Source organism: Chlorocebus sabaeus, chromosome 7 (assembly GCF_047675955.1).
Source record: "Chlorocebus sabaeus isolate Y175 chromosome 7, mChlSab1.0.hap1, whole genome shotgun sequence".
Lineage (NCBI taxonomy): Eukaryota > Metazoa > Chordata > Mammalia > Primates > Cercopithecidae > Chlorocebus > Chlorocebus sabaeus.
Window position 1 is genome coordinate 135,698,809 of NC_132910.1, and position 17,845 is coordinate 135,716,653.

Below are 17,845 nucleotides of genomic sequence, written 5' to 3' on the forward strand. Positions count from 1 at the left end.
TTTAAACAGTCTTTGTGAATTTTTCAGTAAAAACAGAAATGAGGAATTGGGTTCCCATAATTAAGTCTATTTATTGAGCCAACACAAAGTGTCACTTCTTTTCCTCTTCAAGGAAAGGCTGACCTTCTGGTACAGAAGAGAATGAACAGCGAGTGAGCAGTGCTGATGCGGTGTGAGGCAGCCTGCAAGGTATAAGGTGAGGACCTGCCCGGACCTGGGGAGCGCAGACACTGGAGAATTAGACAGCTTCCCATCCCTGGACCCACAGCCTCACGTGAGTGTGCAGCCTGAAAATGAGGGACAGGCAGCAGCTGCCCAGCCATCTTTTTTTTTTTTTCAGACAGAGTCTCGCTCTGTCTCTCAGGCCGGAGTGCAGTGGTGTCATCTCAGCTGACTGCAACCTCCACCTCCCGGGTTCAAGTGATTCTCCTGCCTCAGCCTCTCAAGTAGCTGCGATTACAGGTGCCTACCATCACGCCCAGCTAATTTTTTGTGTTTTTCGTGGAGACGAGGTTTCACCACGTTGGCCAGGATGGTCTCGATTTCTTGACCTCATGAGCTGCCCGTCTTGGTCTCCCAAAGTGTTGGGATTACAGGCGTGAGCCACTGTGCCCGGCCCCAGCCAGCTTTTAAAAAGAAAAAAAAGCAATCCTCCTCCACTCCTCTCCAGCCCCCATGAAGGCCAGCATCTTTTCAGAAGACCAGGAAAAAACAGCCTTAGGCACTCAGTATGGGTGGGCAGGTGCCGGGCCTGGTGCTGTCACTGACGGGCAGCCCAGCAGGGTTAAAGGGGAGGTGGTCCAGCTCCTCCAGGACCCGGGAGACCTGACACAGGCACACCCAAGTGCGCTGGATAAAGAGGCTATCAAAACACGGTAACCCCTAATGAGTTATTTTTGCGCTTGGGTGAACGAAGGGCTGCTTCAGGAGGCTGGCGACGAAAAACCTGCCTGGCTTTTGTGTGGAGAAACGGCAGGCACTTTCCACCCTTTTCTGGGGGGTGAGTTCTAAAAAGAAGGCTTTTCGGAGTCTTCACGAGAGATGTGGATTTTAAGGGCGACCTTAGGTCATACAGAACTAATCAAGCGAAAACAATAAGAAAATGAGCCTGACAGTCAGCAAGCATCTGAGGACTTTATCAAAAAGAATTAGAAATGGACAAATTCGCTGGGAGCTGCAAAGGATCAGATCTGCAAGGTGGCATTGTGTGACTGGGATTAGATTATTTATTCATTGTTAATTTATTTATTTATGTATGTGCAAACGGCCTTGCTGCTGCAGATGCTAAGGGGCGTCTGAAAAGGCCGGGAGTTTTAGATCCAGGCCTAGAATATGGGTCCATTTAACTCATTCTTTCCTTAAGGCGATCAGCACTGACTTTTATCTAAGGAGATAGAGGAGGAAAAACCATATGTGTCCAGGAAACGATGCTGGACTCAAGCAGCCCTAAGGACCCAAGTATTTCAACTTCATTCAAGATTCTGGGGAAGACTCCATACAGTTTAAGGTCCAACAAATTAGCAAATGAATGCTTATGTCAATACGCGAAAAATCCCTGGTTAGTTTAAACAGATAAAAAAAAAAAAGCCTCCAGGGAAAACGCAGGCTCTTTTTCTTTCTCTTTTTAGTTAATTTAATTTAATTTTTAAAAGAAGGTACAGCACTTCCAGCATTCTATGGAAACCCACAAAAGTTACACAAAATAAAAAGGTTTAATGGATCCTTGATCTTGTACATGCTTGAAATTGTCTCAATGCGACCACTGGAAGAAATAAGGAGATTGAATCAGCCATTCTCTGTATCTTGTTCACTATTCAATAGTGCCCTGCCCAAACTGAAAAGCAGAGCACCCATCTTCACCTCTAATACATGCCTAAGGAGCGAAAAACCAATAATTACTCTGTATGTATGACAATGTAGTTTGTAGAGGGAACCTGAGGGTGGAATCCATAATGATCTTATTTTCTCTAGGTTTAGGCAAATAATGATGAACAAAAATGGTCATTCTGTGTTCCTGCTGACCCAGCACAGTGGGAACCCTGTGTAGGACATGACCTTTGGGGGAAGGGAACACAAGAACTCAGCGTGGGGGATTCAGAAAAGAAGTCACACGTATTGAAGCCAGTAACACCAAGCCAGTGAATTCTCCTGGAGGAGAAAGACCCACTTACTCTGCAAAAGACACATACGACAGCTGACAATCCCCGGAGGAGAATCTTTCTACTAAATTGCTAAGCAAATGGTGTGACTCGGGAAACAATGCGTTTCATAATATATGGCTGCCTCTCAAGGTGAATTCGAGACCTCTCTTGAATTACAAAGACGTAAGCTTTCTCCAAAAGGGGAGAAAATGAAAGAATGAAAAAAGAAAATAAAAACCAAGGGAAACTCCTTCAAATAGAACAGCAAGATCTTCTTTCACATATTCAGTTGTTCTTGATCCTTAAAATATGTAGCAGCCAAGTGCTAAATAAATGATTAAGTTCTAAAGGTGAAAAGGGAAAACGTAGAGGACTCTAAATATCACACTACCTAAAGAATAAAACCTTCAAAATAATTTCCCCCCTCATAAATCACCTTGGACTTACCTAAGAGGAAAGGGAGAGTCAGTCTAAAGTCAATAACAGTTATAAGCCAAAGCTTCATAAAATTATGAATTCCTTAGGTGTGTTTTCAACTTTTAAATCCCACAGTTAATTTTCCTGTGTTAAAGTTTTATTTTGTTTGTGGCACATTACAATGTAGTGATATATGCCTGCTTTGAATGGGAATTTTAAAATCACTTATTCCTAGTTAGCTTTTTATTTGTAATATGGATAGCACTGCTTGAAGTAGTAACACTCCACGTTTAAGTCTTCCCCCATAATGAATAGATAAGCCTTCTTTCCCATTATTCCAAATTAATGAGCATTTTGTTTTAATACTGTGACAGAGTGAAAAAAAGGAGGAAAAGTAAAGATCTACTCCAATGTATTTTATAAAAACAGCTACTTAGAAACACTGGTTTATGATTCCTGGTGATACAACTTGGCATTTTTTCCCCCTTTCTGTTGTGCTTCATTTTATTGAGCTTCACAGAGACTGAGTTTTTTCTTTTTTTCTTTTCTAGTGTTTCTTTGTTATTTCCTCAGCTTTTATTTTAAGTTCCTACTCACTTGCAAATATTTTTACAGAGTACGAATGAATGCCTGAAAGTCAAAGTATATGTGCCCCTGAACAACTTGCCATTTAAAAACAAAAATAAAACTTTGACATTCAGGCATTCATTTGTACTCCATAAAAAATCTGCAGATGAGTATTTTCTGAAGGGAAAGAAAGAAGCACCTTTATCATTTTGTTATTCTCTTGTTATCTGTGAAGTCTGATTTATTGGAAACTACCGAGAAAGAAATTAGCAGAAATCATCACAGCAAGACTCTTTAAGGAATAGATTGTATTTAGAAAGGAATTAGCTGGGGAAAAATGTAAAATCTTTAAGTGCCAATTTTCCATTTAATTTTCACCAGCAATACCCATTTCACAAATGCTGTTTCTGAGCTCGAAACGTCAAAAGAATCAAAAATAAACGTAGCTCAAGTACTGAATTTTATCATTAAAATACTTTGTTTTCCATTGAGTGTTGGGAGATCTTTATGTTGATAACTGCTCATGCAGAACACGAGCAGATGTTCTGGTTCTGTGAGGGCATCATAGATACGATGCTGCTCCTTAGTGGTGGGAGAGTCAGAACTGGCAAAGAAATTCAAAAGTTATCTTTTATAAGCCCGAACATCATAAAAAGCAACTAAAGCGAAATGCATCCGTATTTTACCATGCTCACCCTTTCCAAGTCATGCACAGGTGTTCATTTTCTCTTTATAATGAGAGCAGTAAGCAACAGCGACATGTATTGGTGCCTTAGAATATTCTAGGCATTGTGCAAAGCAATTACCATAGACTATTTCCTTTCAGACTCAAAATAACCTGTAGATAGCTATGATTATTTCCATTTTCCACAAGAGGAAACTAGTCATCAACAAGGCGAAGTAACCCTTCCCAGGTCAGATAATAGTGAATGGTAGAGCTGAGATTTGAACTTGTGCCAGTCTAATTGCAGAGCCCAAGCTCTTAGATACTATGTGCCTGCCTCTTTTAAGCATGGTTCACTTCTGCTTCTTGCTTTTACATGCTTAAAAATGATTCGATTCTATATTGCACAATTTCTTCTAATGAATTTGACCTCAGCATTAACAGGCCATGCAAGTGTACTTTCTGTAGGGTGGCTGGAATTGTCCCTGGAGGTGTTGACAGGATTCTGTGAGGGTTGGGGTGGCTACTTCCCCCTTTCCTCTAGAAGCTCTGGCCCTTTCCTAATGGCAAGTCTGCTCACCAGCCCCCAGCTTCCTCTCTCATGGCTCCCATCATGCCCAGACCCACCATTTTCTTTTCTCTGCCTTTTTCTGCTGTATTAGCTCTTCTCTCACCTAGTACTTAATGCTGCCTGCTAATAATAATAACAAACATTGCTAGATGTGCTCAGCACTGTTCTAAAGGATTTACACGTACTAAGTAACTATAGCCTCATGACGACCCCACTGCGGAGGTACAGTCACTGATCCTCATGTACACATATGGAACGGAGACACAGATTGAGTCACTTAATGAAGGTCACACAACTACAAAATGATACAGGTCATGATCTCAGCCAATGTGTTGTGTCGTGTGATGGCACCTTGAGCAATGTGTTTGTGTGCTTATCGTCTGCCTATTTTTAGTGTGTAACGCGGGAGGACGTTCCGTGTTGCTCCCCAGTGGATCTACAGTCTTTAGAAGAATGCCTAGCATGGAGTAGGCCCCAGTAAATACATGTTGACTGACTGACAGCTTCTCTCCCATCTTGGCTTACCAAGGGCGTTTCCCTGATCCTTATCAAAACTGAGATAACCCAATCCCATCTTTACTTTCACAGGATGAACTGGTCATTCATAGAGTAGTGTAATCTTCAGGGCTTTTGCTCTCCCAAGTTTGAGGTTAGGAGCGGTGAGGGGACTCAAAGGTCTCTGAGATGGAAGAAACCTTAGAGACACGTTTCTCCGCCCTGCTCAGGCCTTACAAAGGTCATCCCTCCCTGCAAACTGCATCCCCTGAGCTCCTGTGTCTCTGGCTTCGAGCTGGATTTGCCAATGAGAGACAGCAGTAAATGGAGGCCGGGGAGTTCTAGCCCAGCTGCTTCTTTGCCTTGGCACCACAGTCCTGCCAGAGGCTGCTCCATCTGTGACTACCAGTTCCTGCTGGGGGGGGTCCCCCTTCCAACTGTTGCTGACCGCTCTCCCACAGCTCCCTTGGTCTCCTTGAACAGCACTGCTCAGCTTTGCTCCTTCAGGCCTGATGGTGGGGTCTTCCCACTGTTGCTCATTCTTGGGTACCTCAACATCCTTTGTAGGCTTCCTCAATCCTGCTCACATCTCTGTAAATAGCTCTTTCATTAGATATGCTTCAAAATCCCAGCTGAAATTTCCTTCTTCCTGTTGGGTTGTTAATATAGAGACCACCTGGTCCAAATTCCCATCCAATGCAGCAATCCCCTCTGCAACATCCCCAGCCTCTATTTACCCACTTCCAGCATTCCAAGGCATCTACTCCATCCATAGACTGTCCTATTATTAAAATGTTATTCCTACTATTAAAATGTTATTCCTTTTTTGGAGGCAAAAATGTTATCCCTTTTTTGGAGGCAAAAAAGATCTGCTTCCCATGAAATCCTATTTCTGTCATCTGAAGCACACAGAATAAGCCTCTTCTTTCCTCTACCTGACAGCCCTGTAAATATTGCAACAAAGCTGTCATGACCTCCCCCAAGTCTTCTCTCCAGGCTCAATGCATTCCACTTATTTTCCACTTTACATTTCTCCATGCTCCCATTTAAGCACCCTCATGTACTTTACTCCCTCATGAAAATGAGGGAGTAAAGAAAAGGGAGAATAAATTTATAACAATGGATTGGTGTGAGTGGTAGGATCAAGAAACCAGGAAGGAAGCAGAATCTCCCGATTTCTGGACTTATCCCTGAGGCTGACTTGTCAGCTTCCCATTATACCTCTTTCATTGTTATTACCGCTGAAACTCGTATCACTTCATCCATTCTCTTTTTTGCAATTTTTGTTGTGAAAATAGAATAACATAAAAGTTACTATTTTAACTATTTTTACATGTACAGTTCAATGGCGTTAAATACATTCAAAATATTATGCAACCATCAACATTATTCATTTCCAGACCTTTTACATCATCCCAAGCAGAAACTCTGTGCCCATTAAACAACAAATTCCCATCCCCTCCTCCCTCGGTCCCTGGTAATCTCTGTTCTAGGTCTGCCTCTAGGAGTTGCCTATTCTCATAAATAGAATCATACAATATTTGTCCCGTTGTGTCTGGCTTATTTCATCTAGCATAATGAGTTAGGGTTCATCCATGTTGCAGTACGTACTAGAATTTCTTTCATTTTTAAGTCTGAATAATATTTCGCTGTATGTATATACCAGTTTTGTTGGTCTATTCATCTGTTGACACACATTTGGGTTGTTTTCATCTTTTTAACTCTTGTGTATAATGCTGCTGTGAACAAATATCTGCTCAAGTCCTTGCTTTCAATTCTTTTGGATATGTACCCAGAAGTGACATTGCCAGATCATATGGTAATTCTGTGTTTAACTTTTTTGAGAAGCTGCCAACTTGTTTTCCACAGTGTCTGTCAATACCATTTCTCATTCCTACCACCAATGTGCAAGGGTTTCAATCTTTCCATATCCTCAGCCAATACTTGTTTTTTTGTTTTATTCTGTTTTTAATTGAGATAAGGTCTCACTCTGTCACCCAGGCTGGAGTGCACTGGTGCCATCTTGGTTCACTGCAGCCTCTGTCTCCTGGGCTTAAGTGATTCTCCCACCTCAGCCTCCCAAATAGCTGGGATCACAGGTGCATGTATCCATGCCCAGCTAATTTTTTTTTAGTTTTGGTGGATACAGGTTTCCTCATGTTTCCTAGGCTGGTCTCAAACTCCTGAGCTCAAGGGATCTGCCTACCTTGGCCTCCCAGAGTGCTGGAATTACAGGCGTGACCCACCAGGCCTGGCCCAACACTTGCTTTTTAAAAAAAATAGTAGCCATCCTAATAGGTGTGACATTCCCTTTAAAATTTTTTTAAAAGGTTTATTGGGGTAACTGACATACAATAAAACAGCAATATTAACGTGTATAATTTGATACATTTTGACATATGTATATGCCCATGAAACCATCATCAGAATCAAGATTATTACTACCATTTCTATTACCCCAGAAGTTTCCTCAAGCCCCTTCATAATCTCTCCCTCCTACTCCTCACCACTCCCTTTCCCAGGCAACTTCAACCAAGTATTAATCCCCTATGTACTTCAGTTTCCCTTCCCTCACCTGCTCATTTCCTTCCATCTGTGAAGCTTGATCGCTTGGATCCAAGATGAGGGCAAAATGTATTAGCAGATACATTCAGTAACTTTTACACATACCAAGTTCCCTGCTCCCAGCAAGCCAGTCATAAGTACGAAGAACTTAGGAAACTTAAGATGAAGTTGAAAATTAAACTTGCAGTCACTGCTTATACTCCCTCTTTTCCAAACACATACAGAGAAATCAGATTTAAATTGCAATTACCTTTGAGGTAAGAATTCTTATTACGATTTTATAGACAAAGGAACTGAAGTTTGAAGAGGTTAGATAACTTGTTCAAAATCCCATAACTCAACACCAAAAGCACAAACCATAAAAGAAAACATTGATAAGTTGGACTAGATCAAAATTTAAAACGTTTGCGCTTAAAAGACACCAACAGGCTGGGCGCAGTGGCTCATGACTGTAATCCCCAACACTTTGGGAGGCCAAGACAGGTGGATCCCTTGAGCCCAGCAGTTCAAGACCAGCCTGGGCAACATAGCGAGACCCCCATCTCTACCAAAAATACAAAAATAGCTGGACGTGGTGGTGCACACTTGTAGTCCCAGCTACTCCGGGGGCTGAGGTGGGAGAATTACTTGAACCTAGAAGGTCAAGCTGTAGTGAGCTGTGATTGTGATTGTGCCATTGCACTCCAGCCTGAGTGATATAGTGAGACCCTGTCTCAAAAAAAGACACCATTGAGAACATAAAAAGACAAGTCACAGGCTGGGATAAGACGTGTGCAAGTCGTATATGTGATGAAAGACTTAAATCTAGAATATATAGAGAGCATTTAAATGACCGACACTTAGAAAGTGTTTGCCAAATTTTTTTAATGAGCAAAAGATTTGAATAGACATTTTCCCAAAGGTAAAATATCGATGTCTAATATACAAAGACAAGATGCTCAAAATTATTATTCATTAGGGAAATGCAAATTAAAACCAGAAGACAATACCTCTAGACACCCACTAGGATGGCCATAATGAAAAAGACAGACAATAACAAGTGTTGTTAAGGAAACAGGGAAATTGAAACCCTTAGGCATTGCTAGTCAGATTGTAAAATGCCACAGATGCTTTGGAATGCAGTTTGGCAGTTTCTTAAAAACTTAAAACAAACTAATAATACAATCCAGCAATTCTATTTCTAAGAATCTATCAGAAAAATGAAAATCCATGTCCACACGAAGACATGCACACAAAAGTTTATAGCACCATTATTCATGCTAGTCAAAAACTGGAAACAGTCTAAATAGCTATCCACTGATGAATGAATATGCAAAATATGGTACATTCCTACAATGGAATACTATTCAGCAATGAAAAGGAATGGATTTCTTCACATGCTACAACATGGATGAACTTTAAAACCATTAAGTGAAAGAAGTTAGACACTAAATACATACTGCATAATTGATTCCATTTATAGGAAATACCTAGTAAAAACAAATTTACAGAAGCAGAAAGCAGATGGAAATGTTCTAAAACTGGTTTGTGGTGGTGGTTCCACAACTCAACAAATTTACTCAAATCACTTACAATGGGTGAATTTTATCATATGTAAATTTATACTTCAATAAACTTCCTTGTGAAATTACACAACTGATAAATGGTAGCACAAGTTGTAAAGAAAAGTTATCTACAAAGACCTATGATTAGTAAACCTACTCAAAGATGTAGGATGTAGAATATATAAGTTGTCGCTGGAGTTCCTCAACCTCCCTAAAAATTAACAAGAAGCTTATTTGGGGGGTTGTATTAAGCAATCATACTTTCATTAATTCTTTCGTTAAAAGCCATTGGTTATTTTATAGCCTTTTACTGTGTTTTAGAATTTTCACAGTTTTACTTCAGTCTATTATATTCCCTGAAGACTTTGTTAAATATATACAGTGGATGTATTTTTGTGATCTTAGTTTAAATTTGCTTTGTATGAATTCTTACAGTTGAAAACATTCAAGTATAGAATAAACCATTACTGCGAATACGCTCATATGACACAAGAACAATCTCTGAGCTTCTGTGAGGATGTCCAGATGACTGATGACTGTGCTAATTGCATCAGTCATGTATTCATACAGGTTCTTTCTATGAAATAGTGGTCGCCAGTTATGAGGCATTAAGGCTTCACGGATATAGACAGACTATTCCACTTAAGTGATCTGGCAGAAGCTTAGTTTTCTTAGTTTTCTTAGTTTTCTACCACAACATCCACCTTCCATCCTGCCTCCGTCCCTTCCTAGCTGGTCAGAAAAGCTACTCAGAATAAAGACTACATTTCCCAGTCATCTTTGAAGCTAGGTTTATCGGCCTGACTAAATTCCACCAGTAAGATAAAAGCAGAAGTAGAAGTGTGGGGTTTTGTTTGTTTGTTTGTTTGTTTTTTGCTTTTTGAGATGGAGTTTCGTTCTTGTCGCCTAGGCTGGAGTGCAATGGTACAAACTTGGCTCACTGCAGCCTCTGCCTCCCGGGTTCAAGTGATTCTCCTGCCTCAGCCTCCCGAGTAGCTGAGTTTACAGGCATGTGCCACCATGCCCGGCTAATTTTGTATTTTTAGTAGAGATGGGGTTTCTCCATATTGGTCAGGCTGGTCTTGAACTCCAGACCTCAGGTGATCCACCCGCCTCAGTCTCCCAAAGTGCTGGGATTACAGGCGTGAGCCACCATGTCCGGCCTAAGCAGAAGTGTTTGCAAGTGCCCTGAGAATCATGCTTAAAGGGAACAGACTCAGGTAGAAGGAACCCCTTTCCACCCTTCCACCTTTTCCCCTTCTTCAGGCCTGCCACAAGAACGTGAAGGCCAGAGCTCCAGCAGCTGTTAGAACCACAATGTGACCCTGAAGGCAGGAAACTTAGCTTTGGAAGGTAGAGAGCCTGGATAATACCGTAGAGCCACCACGTCAACATGGGTTGCTGCCTTCATTCTTCTCTTATGGAACAGAAAAACATGCTTCTGTCCTGTTTAAAACATAGGAACCAAGTTTCTTTTACTCACACAGAGCCTCATTCTATGTGACACAAGGTCTAACAGAAAAAGATCCAATGGAATCCTTTCTCTAAGAAATGAGCAGAGAGAGGAGAGCAAGGCAGTGAATTTATTTCTTTGGGTTTTTTTGTTTGTTTTTGAGACAGAGTTTTTGCTCTTGTCGCCCAGGCTGGAATGCAATGGCACAATCTCGGTTCACTGCAACCTCCACCTCCTGGGTTCAAATGATTCTCCTGCCTCAGCCTTCCAGCATCCCAAGTAGCTGGGATTACAGGCATGTACCACCACGTCTGGCTAATTTTTTTGTATTTAGTAGAGACAGGGTTTCACCATGTCGGTCAGGCTGGTCTCGAACTCCTGACTTCAGGTGATCCACCCACCTCTGCCTCCCAAAGTGCTGGGATTACAGGCGTGAGCCACCGCGCCTGGCCGGAAGTGAAGTTCTACAGTAGCATGTCTGTGAGGCCTCAGCACAGAGGTCCGGTCACTCAGTAGCCACGGTTAACGACTACACCTGCTATGCTGGAAACCACCTCAATAATGAGATTCGTAGAACTATATTTAATAACTGCTCCATAGTGATGCAGCAAAAGGTAAATACACACACATCAGATGTTCATGTCCTAAATCTGATTTATTTCTTCCAACATAAAGAGGGGAGAATTATTGTAAGGTGAAAGCTAAGTCCATCAAGGAGTTCCTGAAACGCTGGTTTAATCAGAAGAAGTTTCTGAAAATTCTCAAACTCTGCAGTTTCTTAAAATTCTTAAAAATACAGTACTTGTTGACCATATATAAGATGAATATATTATCTAGCTTCTCTGTCTTTTCTCTAAATTATGTACCACTCAGACTTAGACTCACCAAGACCTATGTGTGCTAGGCCTCTCAAGTGTTAGTTAATGAACATAATATAGTAGCTATCTTAGTGCTGTGTGCAGATAAATGTCTCATGATTTTTTTGTGTGAGAAAAATGTGAATTTTTTTTTTTTTTTTTTTTTTTTTTTTGAGGCAGGACCTTGCTCTGTCACCCAGGCTGTCGTGCAGTGCTGTGATCTCAGCTCACTGCAGCCTCAACCTCCTGGGCTCAAGTGATCCTCCCACAGCTTCCTGAGTAGCTGGGACTACAGGCTTGTGCCACCACACCTGGCTAATTTATTTTATTTGAATTTTGTAGAGATAGGGTCTCACTATGTTGCCCAGGCTGGTCTTCAACTCTTGGCCTCAAGTGATTCTCCTGCCTTGGCCTCCCCGAGGGCTGGGATTATAGGCATGAGCCACCATGTCCAGCCTAAATGTGATGACTTTTAGACACCTATTGGTTTGCTGGTGGTAGCACAGGGCAGATAATGTCTACGCCAGTATCGTCAGTGAGGAATTGCTGCAAAGCATAGATTAGTTCACTGGTGGAACACAGTGTGGATTGGCAGTTCACTGGTGGAACACAGTGTGGATTGGCAGTTCACTGGTGGAACACGGTGTGGATTGGCAGTTCACTGGTGGAACACGGTGTGGATTGGTAGTTTGGGCTCCAGTGCGGATGTATTGCCAATTTTAGGCTTAGAGATCTAACAAAAGTACTTAGATGCACACAAACATTAATTCCTGCCTTCATATCATACGGCCACCTCTCAAGATGATGCCAAAGAAAGACAAGAAGTGTACGTGGTCAACACGGACGTTTAATTTGGACCTTACTCATTCAATAGAAGATGGACCTTTAGATTCTGGAAATTTTGAACGTTACTAAAAGGTTAAAATCAATGGAAAAACTGAAAATCTCACAGACGTTAACAGTGAACGCTTCAAAAATAAAATCACAGTTGTTTCTGAGAAACAATTTTCTAAAAGGTCCTTTAAATGCTTCACCAAGAAATACCTTAGGGAGAACAATCTTCGTGATTGGCCTTGAGTGGCTGCATCCTGCAAGGAGCCTCACGGATCTCACTGTGTCCCGATCAGTCACAGTGAAGATGGGTGAGTCTGAGGAGCAGGTAAAGCTTCCTTCCCAGGGCTTGGATTACCAATACAACAAATCGAGCATACGTGAGAAGGAAATATCTAGAAATTGACTTTCTGTTTATTGATGAATAAAAACATTGTACTCTTTAAAAAATTAATACCTGAAATTAATCTTCCTTAGAAGCCTCACCTTTCTTGAGTCTCAAATTTCTTCCCTGTTCCAGAAAGAAGATGGACAATATGACCTCTGCGGTTCCCTTTAGTGCTAGCTTGCTGAGGATATGAATTCTCTTCTGGAAGTAACCAAAAAATAAAAATATAAATTAAAATAGTGCATATACACTAAGTAAACACATTGTCTTCAGATATGCTGAAATGGAAATGTTCTGGGAATAAACCAACATCCTTCAGGATGTATGTAGTAAGTAAACGATTTGGCTACTGAGACAAATGACCTTTCCCTTAAGATTTCAAGTCGCTAGTTATTTTAGATCTTTGAAGTTGAAAGTACTATGTTAAAACTAAAAATATAAGTTACTGTGGAAATCAAAGGGGGACTTGGCATGTAAGTAGTTGTCCAATCTTAATACTTTTAATGGACCTTCTTGGTACAGATACCCTTGGCTATCTGCCCTGGCTGAGACAGCCACACCCCAAGCTTATTCTACTGGGTGACTAAATGCAATCCTGTGGGAAATAAAGTGGTCACAAAGTCCTTCTGCTTGTGGCTTGTCTAAACTTCCTCCCTACAGTTTAATGCACAGTATGTAGTCATCCTGGCTAGTAAGCCTAACTTGCCCAGACGGAAACAACTCAGCATGGATTAGAAATTAGAAAGTGTGACTGCAAGCCCCTGGGCCGACAGGCCAAAGGAGTGGTTTACTTTGACATTCTGAGAGCCCAGAGTCCTCTCACAAGGTACATTGTATGTTCCTGGATTCCTAAACCTTTCTGAAGTCCATTCGGTTCATCAAGAACTAACTGGGCAGTCTGATAAAGGTTACATAGTAAGAAGTGGAAAAGGTTTACTATGACTCACACCAAATAGGCTGTGATTTTCCTAGTAAGTAAAAATGCTCCTTGCACATTAAATTATCCCATATTAATTTGTATGTCAATTTTTTTTATAGCTGAAGTCATACAGGCAAATTCTGAAATGGGCAAATCTCTAGGAACAGAGACAAAATCACTGGTCTGTGGCTGGGGTAGCGGATTGACTATAAAGGCTGGGGAGGTGTTCTGCTTCTTGATTTTGAAAGTAGTTTACATTCATCAAATCCATTCAACTGTGTACCTAAAAGGGATGAATTTTATTGTATGTAAATTATACCTCCATACACCTGAGTTCAATTTTTTTTTAAATCATATGTCAAAAAACACAAACCAGATAATCATATTTGATCCAATTCTCTGGGTATTTTAAATACCCCGTACACACAAAAAAAACTCTGGCTAGAATCAGCATCTCGGCTGCTGACATCAGTATTAGACCAGAAGGACACCAGACAAATGACGCCTAACATTTGCAACCAGTGCTCTCATGAAGTCTCACTTAGATAAAACAATATTTTACCATCCACTACATGGAATATATTCAGCAGTGGGTCGCCTAAGAAATTAGGCCAGAACACTAGATCAGAGTTATCTGGGACTCTAATGTGGAATTAGCTTAGTCTCTAAAACTCTAACATTCATTACCCTAAAATTCTGTCACAACTCTCAGGATGCATTAATAAAATGCTTGTTTATTTCTTTAGGCACTTTGATGAATGCCTCAATAGCATTTTCTTAATTGAATTATGATCAATCACTAATAATTTTTTCTATGTATAATACTTCAAAAATTTCAGTCTGCCCCAGTAGATTTTCCCCCAAGCTTTTCGATGCCAGCACTGCTAAACTTACAAATCTGAACTTACTGACTGGCTAAATTTATTAACAGGTCTCAGCGTTCATATGATATAACACGCTCTAAAAGAATTAGCATACAATTGTAGCATTTCACTCTTTACACTGAAAAGACAATTTTTATTACTAAAATCAAATATCTAAAATTATTTTCCTAGATATCTAAAATTCTTTTCTTACACTAAGAAATGCATTTTACATCTTAACCCAGTATAGACACACACACACACACACACACACACACACACACACACACACACTCTGAGAAAAAAAGATTTAATGAAAAAAAAATCCTTACTATACGTGGTGCACTCCGACATTCTGTTCTATTTTGCCTTTTTCTTAAATGCTGGTGATGACACATTCAATTGATTTTATGAACTACTAATGGATTCCAGTCCACTATTCAAAAAGCACTGTTTTAGGCCTTTGCATATGTTAGTGTCTCTGCTTGGAATATGGTTCACTTTTTTCCTCTCCTGGCCAACTCTTACCTGTCTGTCAAGATCCAGTTTAGAGTGTCTATCCGTCTCCTGCTCCCTGGATTAGCACCCCTCTGTGTTCCCACAGCACCTCTGATACACCTGACACTCTATGTCAATCTCTTCACCGGCTTGTTGCCTCCTCTTGACAGTGAGACTCTAGAGGGCAGTGATGGAGTTGCTCATCCATGGGTCCTCTCTGCCTAGGAGACAGTGCCCAGCATAGAGCGGACCTTCAATGAATAGCGCGTAATGAGTAACTCATCTATTCCAGTTTTCATCAGGGTGGATTGAGATGTCCAAGATTACAAAATCTGGCTGTCTCCTGAGGGAACTCCCACACTTTTCAGTAGCAGAGCCACCCAGAGGTGTCTCACTTCAGGCCACAGCGCTTCTCTCCCCATTAAGGTTTAGAGCAGCAATTCTCAAAATTTTTAATCTAAGAATTCTTTTACACTCTTAAAATTAATCAGGACCCCAATCAGCACTGATGTATGTAGGAGAAAGTTATTTATATATAATTATTTACTGAGAAATCCAGAACATATACATTCATTCTGACTATCAATGTTTACCAATATAAAAATGGAGAAATGTTTAAAACGTAAAATTACACAGCGCAGTTTTCAGTAGTGTCATCACGCGTCACTTCTGCACACTCCGCTCCATGCTCATCAGAACGAGAGTGCAAATAACATCTTAGTAGTATTACAAAATAGTTTTGACCCCACAGGTCCCTGAAAGGATCTCAAGGACTCCAAAAAGTCCTCAGATCATACTTTGAGAACCACTGATACCGAGCATTTAAGCTATAGACACTGCTGCTTAAGGGGCAGTGTCTATAAAAAAAGACCCCTGCTTTTATCACCTGGGTCTGGAACTGAGAGATAAGTATTATGTGGGTCAGCTTTATTATTGACAGAGCTCTTGGATAATATGGCATAATTGCATGGTAATAATGATCTTCTGAATATTGTCCCTCAAACTTATCATCTAGTCACGGTGCTAAAAACTGCAGCTCTCCCCCTAGAGGCAGGCTCCTGTAAAACGTTCGAGCCAGAAGGGCAGTCTGGAACGCAAGCACCCTGTGGGCAGTGCCTCCCAGAGCAGAAAGGGGCTGGGCTATGCTCTCCCACGGTGCAAATCGGAAATGTCACCCTTCTACTCCTGGGAGGAGAAAATAAGGAGGCAGAAGAGAGAAGCCAAGAACTCTACGCGAGCGGGCTCCCTCGACAAGGAAAAGAACATCAGGAATGGATAATAACGAGCTAGGCGCAATGGCTCACGCCTGTAATCCCAGCACTTTGGGAGGCCGAGGTGGGGGTATCACTTGAGGTCAGGGCTGGGCAACATGGTGAAACCCCATCTCTACTAAAAATACAAAAATCAGCCGGGCATAGTGACAGGCACCCGTAGTTCCAGCTACTTGAGAGGTTGTAGCAGGAGAATCGCTTGAGCCTGGGAGGCAGAGGTTGCAGTGAGCCGAGATCACACCACTGCACTCCAGCCTGGGTGACAGAGCAAGACTCCGCATCAAAAAAATAATAATAATAAAAAAAAGAATGGATAATCACTATTACCCCATATGGCACTGAGCAGCAAGTCTGTTGTGTTACCTAAAATTACGTATTTTAGCAGAGTACCAATTTTATGAAATTTTCCTGTCACTAAAAAAAACCCTGCATAATTTGTGAACTTCTTTGTAAGAGTGAATACACGATACACTGAGGTATTATTTACACTCACAGAAATTGGTATCACATTTTAATATGGTAACATTCCCATATGTGAATGTCTGCTTGGACCACTGTTCACCTTTCTTCTCCTGGTTCATTCTTGCCTGCACCTGCAATGCTATGCTAACATGTTAAATAATTTTCTAAAAAATCTCAGACACTTGTCATCTATGTTAGGAATAATGTGTCTTCTTAAAGTAACTCCAGGTTAAAGAACTTCTACTTATAGGCATCAACTCAACAAAGACAAATCCCGGAATGGGGATGGAAATGATGGCTCATGTCTTAGCAAACTATCAGTACATCTACTAGAACTGGGTACTTCTTTAACCAATATGAGCACAGCAAAGGTCAGAACTAGGTTGTTTTTCATAGTCAAGAGCACATTCTCCCAAGTTTTCTGTTCCTCAAATACTACATACAAGATTAAGCAGCATTACACGTAAACCATATCCCTTGAGCGTATACATCCATGACATAGAGAGACACTAAATTAAAGTGTCTGATGAGTATTGTGAAGTCTTTCTTGCCAAAGAGAATGATTTTGTTGAATTGATACTCTTGGCCTAGAGAAGTGCTAAACTATTCCTGAGTTTTCCCAGCTGTCTCGCACTTACAGTGTTTCAGATAGCAAGACTTATGTAATTTGCATCCCAGTAAATATATCTTAAAGGGAAGAGATGTCAGTGACATTAAATTACAGCACAGCTTGGATGTCAATGCCACAGGAAAGAGAAGAGATGGGAAAAGAAAGTGTCATCACTGAGCAAGGTTTTAAAAAGTAAAATTTCCCATGTACTTTAGACAAACATCAATCTTTGGGCAACTAGAAAGAACTTAAGACATGCTGATCCAAAGGCCATAGTCCAAATCTTTTTATAGATTCCTCAGAAAAATAACTTAGGATAGATAAAAGTTGTCAGTGTTTTTTGTAAAAAATAAAGTTACAGTGATTTTTAAATGAAGCAATGAGATGAAAATAAAAGACTAAAACTCTTTAGAATAATGATTTATGAGTAAACCAAGGCAAAGCTTCATTTCAATTTGGAATAAAAATTATTATGAAGCTAAAATCCAAGAAATTGAACTCTAGGTTTCATACTACTTTTTAACATTTTCCTCTGCCAAATAAATAAAGGTTATTTTTTTCCCTCGTCCCTTTCCTTTCCCCTTTTGAGGGGTGATCTTTATGAAATGAAGTGTCCTCTAAAGCTTACCTCCATTCTTTCCCGTCTTCTAACACAAGGAGTTTTAACAAATGTGGCTCACTCAGTTATTTTCTTCCGCCCAATCCCAGTACCCAGGTGTGTTTGCTTAG

General features: G+C 40.7%; 2 long non-coding RNA genes across 8 annotated transcripts in view; one reads left to right on the top strand and one right to left on the bottom strand.

Moving 5' to 3' along the window:
* The window catches only part of LOC103236619 (uncharacterized), a 39,938-nt gene that overhangs the window by 6,166 nt on the left and 15,927 nt on the right, over nt 1-17,845 (bottom strand). For 5 of the 7 annotated variants that reach the window (XR_012093520.1, XR_012093521.1, XR_005239020.2 and 2 more), the window contains one exon: nt 12,592-12,694. This is a non-coding gene — a long non-coding RNA (uncharacterized lncRNA). Of the gene's footprint in view, nt 1-1,665; nt 1,763-9,770; nt 10,411-12,591; nt 12,695-17,845 lie in introns of those variants that run through there. The other 2 variants (XR_012093519.1, XR_012093518.1) reach the window with 2 other exon arrangements.
* LOC119622383 (uncharacterized) overlaps nt 1-17,845 on the top strand; it is a 56,416-nt gene that overhangs the window by 1,554 nt on the left and 37,017 nt on the right. Inside the window, exons 2-4 of the long non-coding RNA XR_005239022.2 lie at nt 1,972-2,324; nt 9,400-9,781; nt 16,757-16,826. This is a non-coding gene — a long non-coding RNA (uncharacterized lncRNA). The remainder of the gene's footprint in view (nt 1-1,971; nt 2,325-9,399; nt 9,782-16,756; nt 16,827-17,845) is intronic.